This window comes from Petaurus breviceps, unplaced genomic scaffold, assembly GCF_028583685.1.
Source record: "Petaurus breviceps papuanus isolate PSGF00001 unplaced genomic scaffold, PetGlider_PUasm1.0 229, whole genome shotgun sequence".
In the NCBI taxonomy this organism is placed as follows: Eukaryota; Metazoa; Chordata; class Mammalia; order Diprotodontia; family Petauridae; genus Petaurus; species Petaurus breviceps.
Genome location: NW_027185903.1, coordinates 11,098,311 through 11,107,461, shown reverse-complemented (window position 1 = coordinate 11,107,461; position 9,151 = coordinate 11,098,311). Strand labels below are relative to the sequence as shown.

Here is a 9,151-nt window from a genome sequence, read left to right as displayed (position 1 = left end):
GATCACTAACTTTAATAAGACACTCAATCTAACTAGTCAACCCCCCCCTGAAAGCTTTGGATCTCCACCTGGGATCATAGAAAGCGTTCTGCTAGGCTCTTAGAGGTCATATAGTTAAACTTTCCGGTTTTATAGGTGAGAAAATTGAGACCCAGAGAAGTTAACTCACTCATTCAAAGGCACACAGTAGCAAGGGCAGGAGTCAGGGATTTGAATTCAGGGCCCATTATTTCATAGCCAGTGTTTTTTCCACTGCACTGCTTAACTGGCTGTGGGGGAAACCACAGAATTTCAATGACCAGTTATTGCAGGCAGCAGACTGGGGACTCAATTTAATTTGTATGTAAATAAATTTGTCAAACAGTTCAGTGAAAATAATATCCCTGGACTTAGATGTAGATTAAACAACTTATTTAAAAAAATGATTCACATGGCAAGCAAAACAAACATCCAAAGTAGACATTGCAAATAAATTGCCATAATTCTTTGTGGACAGGTGGAGCCTCAGAATACCTGAATTTTAATTGATTTGCCTCATCTGCATAAAAGGAAGAAATCTATTACAAAGTTAATCATCTTTCTCGTGAGGTTGGCCAGGTGAGGCAGTTTGATGAGGCTTCTTGTTGCATTTACTATTTTTAATCTCTATATTCCCAGTGCCTTATACACAGTAGGTACTTAATAAATGTTAAATAAAATGAATTAAATTCATGTGTGTGGTGAAGTGGTTAGAGTGTCTGGCCTGGAGTCAGGAAGACTCTTCTTCCTGAGTTCAAATCTGATCTCAGATACTTACTAGCTTTGTGACCCGGGACAAGTCACTTAATCCTGTTTGCCCCAGTTTCTTTATCTGAAAAATGAGCTACAGAAGGAAATAGCTGTCTCATAGCTCTCTCTCCTCAATCCATCCTCCACTGAATAGCCAGGGTGATTTTCAAATTGCAGGTCTGATCATGACACTCTCCTGCTCAGGTAGCTACACTGGTTCCATTACTCCTAGGATCAAATATAAAATTTTCTGTTTAGCTTTTAAAGCCCTTTGCAGCCTGTCCCCTTCTGACTTTTTCAGTCTTCTTGTACTTTATTCCAGTCCACATGTGCTATTCAGTGATACTGGTTATTTATTTTCCATATAGTCCTCTATCTCTTGACTTTGGGCTGACTGTCCTGCTATGATTGGAATGCTTTCCCTCTTCTCTGTCTTCTGGTCTCCCTGGCTTCCTTTGAAACTTAGTCCAAATTCAGTCTTCTGCAGAAGGATCTTGCCCCATCCATTCCTCTGCTTTTTTTTTTAACATTATATATCTGGGCATTAAAAAAAATCTGTTGTCTCCCTAATTAGAATGTGAGACCTTTGAGGTCAAGGACTTGATATTTTTCTTTCTTTTCTCAGTACTTAGCACCATGGCAAGAACTGAGTAATTGCTTAAAAAAAAACCCAACTCTGATGGCAAGTGCTCCTCAAGCACTGAGACTGTACATGAAATTCCTCACCTCCCCACTACCCAGGAGATGTTTCCATTTCTAGGTAAACAACTGTGGTAGAATGCTAGAGCCCCTGAAAAAACATTCAGGGAATGATGCAGAAGTAGGTGCCAAGGGGCTGAGACAAACAATCTCCTGTGTAATTTTTCCAAGAGCTCTTATAGACTTAATTAGATAACAGGTACTTTAGAGAGAAAAATTGAGACATTCTGACCATTCAAGTGAATAGAATAATTGAATGTGATCATTGTTTCTCAACTCAAAGCTGGCCACAGAGCATTTTTGCTTTGTTTTGTTTTGTTTGTTGAAGTAAAATCAGTTGGTCTTGAAATATATTGATACATCCTGGACCAGAGGATTGGGTTATGGATTATCACCGGGATGAAGAAGAGTTAGGTACATTTGGGAGCAAAATGGATGAGATTCAGCCTATTTCCATACCCCCCCCCCCAAATCTCATGTGTACTAAATATTTGTGTCACATGTGTCATGTCATATTTAAGATTTTACAAGGAAATATTGATAATACTGAAAATTCGTCATGGAACAGATAATTATATAATGTGGGAAAATAGGATTCTATAGAACAAAATTTAGGAAATATGGATATGATTAAATGGTGGTCTAGAAGTGGTGGTTCTTATTCATCATTCAACAAATATTTATTAAATGCCTTGCTTCACTGTTCTTCCAGGATTACCTGAGAGAAAGCATGAACAGTCACTGTATCCTATCCCCTGCCAAGCCAACAGTTAAGAATTGAGAGCCTTGGAGTAAGGCAGGGAAATATTTACTTCAACATGCTATTGAGATAATCAAATGAGATCTCTCTCTTTCTCTTTCTGTCTCTCTCTCTGTCTTTCTCTTTCTTCTCTCTCTCATCTCAATAATAATAGAACCCACTTCAAAGACTATTGAGATAATGGAAAGATAAATCTATAATCTCATTTGGTCATCATAATATCCCTTTGAAGGGTTTATCTCCACCTATACATATACTTTGCAAATGTTAACATGAAAATAATAATCATTATTTTTTCATTTATTATTAGTATTATTATTTCAATACCTGACTAAATCCCTATATTATTGTTTTGACATATTATTGTGTTTGTCCTTCATTTTTGAAGATGATTATGGCATCAGGAAAATGATGATATAACTTGTAGTTGACTTTGGTTTGAGTGAGGGAGGGCTGGGTCTCACTTTCTCCTCTAAAGTCATCTGAGTCCAGTGACCAGTTATTTATTAGGATGACTTGAGATGACCCCGGATGCAATGGGAGACCCTGGCCCTTCTAGGCTAACGCCTTTTCACATACTGAGAGTTAGGTAATTGTCTATTCTGTAAATAGGCCTCTTTAAGAAGAGAGTCAAGGGATGGTCCTTTTAATAAGTATTTTTTTTGTTTTCAAGAGGCTCATTTAATTAGAAAAAAAAAGAAAAAAATCCATCTGGGAGGGGAAGACCATCAAGGTTGCTGTTGCAAAGACAAACAGTTACCATTGGAGATCACTCTAAGCCAGAAGGGCATATTATAAGACTTAGGTGAAAACTTTTTGCCTGAACAGGAGGAAGTTTTGGGAATTTTGGGAAGAAGTCAGTCAGTGCTTGATTGTGAAGTCATATAATACAATGGAAAGAGTGCAATATTTGAAATCAGAAGACTCAAATACCAGGCTCAAATGCCAGTTCTGCCATTTCACTAATATGGGTTTTGGTTTTTTTTATCTGTCAAATAAAAAGGCTGGGCTAGAAGTTTTCAGAAATTTCTTCCATCTTTTAACCATGATCTACAATGACCTGAAATGGACAAAGCTGACTTTCTACTTTGCCACAGAAAGGGCTCCAGCTTCCCATAAGAGAAAGAAGGGAATGGAGACACAGCTATATCCAAGAGGGTATTTGTATCTGAATAAATTTCAGTGCTAAAAACAAATACAAAACTCATGCCTTGGAATATTTGCTGTTTTGAACTCTATATACTTCTTTACCTATGCACTACTGGGGATAATTTAGAGAAAAAAATAAAAGTAATATGGTGTAATGGTGAGAGTGGTTGGCATCATGTCAAATGCATTGTACTATAAAATGCACTTTCTATAAAATGAGGGGGGTTGACCTTTAACTTCCATTCCAGTAATAAGATATGATTATGACTGCTGTGTGACAATGAAAAAGGTTCTAGAGAAATAGTTTCTGGGTAATTTAATTATTTTTATTAATAAGGCTAGCAAATCATTAATAAAAGGATGGTCATTTAACTGTGTCTCTGAGACCAAAAACTATCATGGTGGCAGACCCACAGTTCATATATGCTTTGAAACAGTAGGTGGTCAATGAAGGGCTAAGAGTAACATGTCAAAAATTATTGTTTGTCCTTGTCTTTGAAGGTGATGCCATAACTTGTGAGTGAATTGGATTCAAGTGAGGCAGGACTATGCAAGATCACCAGCCTCACTTTTTCTTCTGGAGCCTTCTGGGTCCAGTGCCAAGATATAGAGCAGGATGCCTGCAGAGTATCCCAGATACAGCAGGAGACCTTAGTCTTCTTTTGCCTTTTGGAGGACAATTGGGGTTAAGTAACTTACACAGCTAGTTTTTTGTGTTAAGTGTCTGAGGCTGGATCTGCACTCAAGTCCTCCTGACTCCAGGGCCAGGGCTTTACTCACTGAGCTACCTAGCCACCCAGAGACCTTAGTCTTTTTAAGCTAAGGTCTTTCTGAGGTCTCACTTTGACTGAAGCAACACACATTCAGTGATTAAGCTTAGGTAAGAAATGAGGCAAAGCAAAAAATGGCCTCTTCTACCTACTAAAAAAAGAAAGTAATCACTCTGGGAAAGACTCTCAAGGTTTCTGGTCAGAGCATAAACAGTTGCTATTTACATTCCACCTATATATCCACTCTATATTCCACCTATACCCATCTATATCCACTCCCAGCCTTGAACTATCAGGCCAAAAGGATCTGTCTTTACCGAAGCTTGAGTAGAGCATAATGGTCTTGATTAAATTTCTTGTAAAATTGGGTGGGTTCTGACTAAAATAGGGAAGAGTTTATGAAATCTCATTATCAGTATTGTCCTTCAAGAAAAACTGAACTTTTTTTTTATTTTTTAAAAGCAATTGGGGTTAAATAACTTGCTCAAGGTTACACGGCCAGGTGTTTCTGGGTGGTTGCTAAGTGTCTGAGCCCGGATTTGATCCCAGGTCATCCTGACTCTGGGGCTGGTGCTCTTACTCACTGTGCTACCTGGCCACCCCAGAAAAACTGAACTTTTTAAAATGAGTAATTTAAAAGAAGAGCAGAGCTGTGAATTCTCCCCCAAATATTGGTTATTAATAATCATTTCTCACAGATAAGTATTCTTGTCTGTGAAAGGGACTCACCAAGATTTTGAACCAACCCCAACCTTTCACCATTAACATTGCTCTAGAGCACAAAATAACTATTTTCATCTAATATTTCCCAAAATCTTTATAGGTAATTATCTCAAAGTCCACAATCAAACATAAATTCCACCATATCCTCATAATTTTTAATATTCAAACCCTAGACTTGGAAAGAAATCAGATCTTCCTGTAGATAAATTTGTTGAAACTGGATAAAAAAACATGAGAATTTGCTAATTTGCTTCTAACTAATACATCTTAAACTTTGGCTAAAAACAATACAAGATGGGGGAGGCATGGCTAGACAGTACCTCATCTGAAAAAGTTTTGGGGATTTTATTGGACTCTTCTTACAGAAGCCAAAAAAGCTAATGAAATCTTTGACTTCCTTAAGAGAAGAACAGTGTCTAGAAGGGGGCTGATAAAAATCCTGTTATACTCTTCCCTGATCAACTCATATTTATGTTATTGTTTTCAGTGTTGGATACCACTTTTTAGAATGGATGCTGATAAGCTGGAGAGAATCCAGAGGAGAGCAACCAGGATGGAAAAAGCATCATGTTCATGCCATATGATGACAAGTTGAAAGAATTGGGGAACTTTGAGAAGAAAAGATTTAATTGTGAAATGATTGCTATCTTCAAGTATTTGAAAGGATATTAACAAGGAATTAGATTTTTTTCTGCTTGACCTCAGAGGGTATAACTAGAACCAGTGGGTGGAACTTGTAAAAGTAAAAATAAAAATAAAAACAAAAGACAGCTCTGCTGTTTGAGAGAGCTGATTGGAGGTAAGGGGTTTCTTCTGTAGGTGAAGAGCTGGTGCTAGGAAGGGTTCTTTGCTCTGTAGTGCCACCTACAGCTCGAGAAAGGCAAAATCCCCCAAAGTGTTTTCATCCTTTACTATCTGGCATGACTCAGAAGGGAAAATATGTGAAAACCAAAAGGAATGAAAACCTGGATTTCCAGGATGAAAGGAACAGACTTTTCACTAAAAGAGTGTCATACTGTATCAGTACTTATCCCTTATAGAACCCAGGCTTAGGGATGCAGTTAACTAAATGAGTTAACACTTTGACTCAGAAGTCTAAGAGTAGCAGAGAAATCACTTCATCTAGCAGGAGAGCAGCAAGCTTTAGAAATAAGAACTGGTGACATATGGGGCAGACTGTTCCTTAAAAGATATCATTAATATCCATGCCTAAAGTCTGGAGTCATGAGGTACTTTGAGCTGATGAGTTTCTCTGTTCATGTGCCTCACTTCTAGATCTTTGGAAGTATGTACACAGTCCTCCCCTCTCACCTCATCCTCTGAAGATGAATGCTACATAAATTGGTGGGAGGATGTGGCCCCAGTTATGAGTGTGGTGCTACTTTTTGTTTATTACTACTTTTGCCTTCTATTGAGCAAAAATTATATTATGATTAATTTGCTTTTACTTTCATGGTTAGTAAAAGTTTCATGTTTAAATCTTGGCACTGCTGCCATGGTGAGAGCAAGGGAGTGGAGCTGACCTGAGGCAATGGTGGGTAAGGTCAGGGAGGGGGGTTGGAGGTTGAGGTTTGGGATGAGCCTGAAGGCCTTCCTTCAGGACAAGGAGAGTGAATTTTCAGACCCAGAACCTGGGACTGCTAGAAGGGGAGAATCTAAGTCTGAGAACAATGAGACTTTACCCATTTACTGTGTTTGCTTCAAGCCCAATGTAAATTGCTTCATGATTGGCTGTAACAATTCCAACAAGTGGTTTCATGGTGACTGCATCAAGGTCACAGCAAAGCTGGCAAAGGCCATCCAAGAGTGGTACTGTCTGCAGCACCAGAAGAAGCACCCAAAGCTGGATTCTGATATCAAAACACACACACACACACACACACACACACACACACACACACACTGTGAACATGATGGGAAATATGAGTCTGAGTCTAGGGATGTACAGCCAACCCACCTGGGAAGATCATATCATATATCCTTTTAGATTCTGTGGGAAATGAGCCTATGGCCATCTCCAAGGGCTTCACCTCTCTCATAAAGCCCATCTCCCTCAGGACCTGGCCCTGTATGAAAGATGCCCAACCAGCAGATCAAGCTGTTAGGTTGGATGTGTGGTGAGTGTGAGGCCTGCGGACAGATCAAGGATTCTGGCCACTGTGACTTCTGTCATGACATGAGGAAATTTGGGGGCCCCAACAAAATTTGACAGAAGTACCTTCTTTGGCAGCGTTACCTCTATAAATAATTCTCTTCTTCCATGTGTCTGACATCAGCTATACAGAAATTTCTTTGGGCACAGGAAGAGCATTTCCAGATGTTAAAGGAGTCATCAGAGGCCATGGCCACACTCGAGGCACTCTCTGATGAAGACCTGCCTTTGGACCCTGAGGCCTATCAGGACTTCTGTGCTAGTGCCTTCAATGACCATAAATTACCATGGTTGAGTGCCCCTGAGAATGGACCCTATACTTTTGAAGCATATGCTGAAAGTAAATTCTATCAAGCAGCAGGAGAAGTCAGAGAAGCATAAGCATCACCAGCAGAAGCAGAGTTGCAAGGATACATGGGCACACACCTAATTTGCAGATACCAAGAACCAGCTTCCTTGACCCAGTGCCTAGGCCCCAAATGTGTATAGCCTGCCCAGTTAGGTTTCAAGTATTGATCTGATGACTGTGGCATGAAACTGTATGCCAATTGCATCTATGAGATTCTACACCAGTGAATCCAGCAGTAGCAGCGAAGCCCATATATTGCAGAAGAACATGGAAAGAAGTTTCTGGAGCAGATCCAAAGGGGCTTGGATGCAGTTGCAGAACATGGAATGAGGCATTCAGGAACTGGAGGTTTTCATCCTCAAGGCAAAGCAATGGGTGGTCTGGGAATATGAGGGGAGCAATGAGGGAGAAAGCAAGGACATAGACCTGCAGATCTGTGTCTTCTGTGGCCACCCTATCAAATCCAAGATGGCATTGAGGTCTATGGAATATTGTTATGGAAAATACAAGAGCCAGAATCTATATACCCTCTATTCTCAGAAATAAGGGGTTTACTTGACTCTTTAGTGACGTCTACAACAGATAGAGCAAAACATGTTGACCTCAAGGTACTAGTGGAAGAAGTGTGTGACTGCTCCCAGTACAGGATGTTGTTTTACCTGACAGGAGACTTCTGTCACCTGCCTAAACTACAGGGCAATCAGCACTGGGACCGGGAGAAGTTTCAGCAGCCTTAGATGGATCTGGAGTATGGGCAAGTGGTTTGGGTGTTTTACTTTGACCCAGATCTTCTCCCTGAACCCATGTGGACTTCAGACAGAAAATAGGTTTGATCACCTGGCATGGAGTGGGGGGTCAGTTGGAGGTACTGATCCAAGAAGCTTTAGGTCTTGGATAGACAAGCTGGCATTCTCCATTATTCCAGTGCTGTGGGAATGGGAAGGCCAGAGCCAGGTCATGTGATACTGTCAGGGCCCTGAGGGTGATGGAGGCAGCCTGTGGATAAGGGGCCTGGAGCCCAGGTAGTGAGAATAGGAATAAAATGAAGGTGGGCTAGTGAGAGAGCCTCCCTTTAGAACTGGGGGCAAGGCCAAATTCATAGTTAATGAGTTTATGAGCACAAGACTGGGTGCTCAGACTGAGGTCATTCAGCAATTATTTATGAAACACTCACTGAGTGCCTGGCACTGAGCTGAACTTTGGGGATACAGAGAAAACCAGACACCCTGTTCTCCAGGAGCTTTCAGCCTCCTGAGGGCACAGCATACAACTCAGTGCAAACAAGTCCTGGACAGGATCCACTGGGGGCCATGTCTAAGGAAGGACACTAAGGTTAAGGCGGATAAGGGGGATCTGGAAAGTGTTCCTCCAGAAGGAGGGCCTTTGAAGGGAGCCAAGAAATAAAGGAAGTGGAGATGCAGAGGGAGAGAGTGCCAGGCATGGGGAATAGCCAAAGAAAACGCTCTCAGTTAAAACTTTTTTCTGGGGGAGGGAATTGGGAACAACCTGGAGAGGGATTGAAGCCAGGTAATGAATTATAACACTTGTTTGGAGGAGTGGGTGGTATGGCTGGGGTGGTGAAAGATGGGAGTCTGGGAGAGGGGTTGAAGGGTGCAGTCCTCACAGGAGTGGAGAAGTGCTATGCAAATTGTTCTATGCAAATCCTGCCCCTCTCCCCAACAAACAAACAAAATAAAACATTTAAGGGAGAGAGACCTGGGGTTTTGGTGGAGATGCCTGTACACACACACACACACACACACACACACACACACACACAC

General features: G+C 40.8%; 1 long non-coding RNA gene and 1 pseudogene across 2 annotated transcripts in view; both read left to right on the top strand.

The window, feature by feature from the left end:
- The window catches only part of LOC138167240 (uncharacterized), a 366,181-nt gene extending 360,011 nt beyond the window's left edge, over positions 1-6,170 (top strand). For both annotated transcript variants that reach the window (XR_011169836.1, XR_011169837.1), the window contains one exon: positions 5,357-6,170. This is a non-coding gene — a long non-coding RNA (uncharacterized lncRNA). The remainder of the gene's footprint in view (positions 1-5,356) is intronic.
- Positions 6,171-6,528: 358 nt separating this feature from the next.
- LOC138167562 (CXXC-type zinc finger protein 1 pseudogene) overlaps positions 6,529-9,151 on the top strand; it is a 2,859-nt pseudogene continuing 236 nt past the window's right edge.